Source organism: Piliocolobus tephrosceles, chromosome 8 (assembly GCF_002776525.5).
Source record: "Piliocolobus tephrosceles isolate RC106 chromosome 8, ASM277652v3, whole genome shotgun sequence".
Lineage (NCBI taxonomy): Eukaryota > Metazoa > Chordata > Mammalia > Primates > Cercopithecidae > Piliocolobus > Piliocolobus tephrosceles.
In genome coordinates, this window is record NC_045441.1 from 120419445 (window position 1) to 120421965 (window position 2521).

Sequence of the window (2521 nt, forward strand, 5' to 3'; positions counted from 1 at the left end):
GATTTAAGCTTAGAAAAACACCTTGGTCCTTCCAAGATTTAAAACTAGGCAGAGCCCTCTTCTTGCTGATATTCATTCCATGGACCACTTTATTCATTATAGATCCTTTCATACATACTGAAAATCGGTCAGGGCAGCCTTTGGTGAGCAAGTGTCCTAAAGTACTCCCTAACAGGCTAGGCTGTGATCCCAGCACTTTGGGAGGCAAAGGAGGGTGGATCACTTGAGGCCAAGAGTTTGAGACTAGCCTGGCCAACATGGTGAAACCCTGTCTCTACTAAAAATACAAAAGTTAGCCAGGCGTGGTGGCGCACACCTACTTGGGAGGCTGAGGCATGAGAATTGCTTGAACCTGGGAGGCAGAGATTGCAGTGAGCTGAGACCGCACCACTGCGCTCCAGCCTGGATGACAGAATGAGACTCTGTCTCAAGTAAAAAAAAAAAAAAAAAAAAAAAAAATAACACCTTAGCAGCCCAGGGGCAATGGCTCATGCCTGTAATTCCAGCACTTTGGGAGGCCAAGGTGGGAGAATTATTTGAGCCCAGGAGTTCAAGACCATCCTAAGCAACAGAGTGAGAACTCGTTGCTACAAAACATTTTTTGTAAAGTAGCCAGGTGTGGTGGCCTGCACGTGTGGTCCCAGCTGCTAAGGAAGCTGATGGCACCACTGCACTCCAGCCTGGGTGAGATCTTATCTAAACAAAACAAAACAAAACAAAAACAAAACAAAACAAAACAAAAAAAAACTCCTTAGCACTGTCAGCACGCCTAGCTTAAGTACTTGAACACAATTTTAGCTTCCATCTGAATTAATATTTGGATCACAGGCAGTCAAAGTTGACGCTAGTTCTCTAGTCACATGCTCAACATTGTTTTCATTTCTTTGATTACTTTCCCTTATTTTCTGCTAATTGCTGTTCATTGCATAGACCCCACCAGCATTTTTCACATTTTGAACCTTTTTGTCTTTCTGAATCACCCTGTTGACTAAGGATCCATCTCTTACCCGCTTGCAACACATGATTTTTCTTACCACATTCAATCTGTTAATCTGTTTTATTTTCATCATAATCCTGAACATAGGATTATGCTCAATAGCACATTGAGCATTCTGAATTGTTTTTGCAATTATCAGACACTGAGGTTAATAATGTTGCAAAACACCTAAGATTAAATACAACAAATCTGCTGGCAATGGAAAACTAGCTGGCCAAGTCTAAGACCACCATGGCCAACTGCTATTGTCATCTGTTGAGGACAGGCAAAGTTGAAACACTTTTACTTTTGGAAGACAGTATTTTCCATCTCCGCGAAAGTTCACAGCTGGCTAGGTATGGTGGCTCACACCTGTAATCCCAGCACTTTGGGAGGCTAAAGCAGGAGGATCACTTGAGGCCAGGAGTTTGAGACCGATTTGGGCACATAGCAAGACTCCAGCTCTACAAAAAAATTTAAAAATTAGCTGGATATGGTGGTGCATGCCTGTAGTCCCAGCTACTCAAGAGGCTGAGGTGTGAGGATCCCTTGAGCCCAGGAGTTTGAGACTAAAGTGAACTGTGATTGCGCCACTGCCCTCCAGGCTGGGTGACAGAGCGAGACCCTGTCTCTTAAAAAGAAAAAGGAAGGTTCCTTTTTGCTGTAGGCCCAAGTGGTTGCTGCTGAAATGGGCAAGTTCATGAAACCTGGGAAAGTGGTGCTTGTCCTGGCTGGATGCTATTCTGGATGCAAAGCCATCATCGTGAAGAACATTGATGATGGTACCTCAGATCGCCCCTATAGCCATGCTTTGGTGGCTGGAATCGACTGCTATCCCCGCAAACTGACAGCTGCCATGGGTAAGAAGAAGATCGCCAAGAGGTCAAAGATCAAGTCTTTTGTGAAAGTTTATAACCACAGTCACCTAATGCCCACAAGGTACTCTGTGGATATCCCCTTGGACAAAACTGTCATCAATAAAGATGTCTTCAGAGACCCTGCTCTTAAACACAAGACCCAACAAGAGGCCAAGGTCGAGTTTGAAGAGAGATACAAGACAGGCAAGAACAAGTGGTTCTTCCAGAAGCTGCGGTTTTAGATGCTTCGTTTTGGTTATTAAAAATTTAAAAGAAAAAAAAAAAGGAAAGTTCACAGATGGCCAAACTTTTGCACAGCCATAGTACCATCCTAGTGAAGTATATTTGAGACAATAGTCATCAAATTACATATAAATACATAATCAACCAAAATTATTTTTAGGTAGTTCAGTTGGTTTACATTGTCTGAATTGGCAGAAGCCAGGGTTTGATTTCTGTGTCGGTTATTTAGCACACGAAGAAAAATTGTGCCACTCAAATAGTCTATACCTATGTCTAACCGTCTCACAAACACCTGCTTTTTAGGGGACCTAGATACAGTATGTCGGGGGACAGTCGTGTCATTTCCACAGTCCATATAGAACAATGCTGTTACCAACCTTTGTAAAAGTGTATGAGCCTGGACTTTGTAAACTCAAAACCTCGAGTAGCCATTAACAGGAAAGAA

The 2521-nt window shown here is 42.9% G+C and overlaps 1 pseudogene; it reads left to right on the plus strand.

Moving 5' to 3' along the window:
• The first annotated feature begins 1664 nt into the window (after positions 1-1664).
• On the plus strand, positions 1665-2118 carry LOC111539846 (annotated as a pseudogene).
• Positions 2119-2521: the final 403 nt, after the last annotated feature.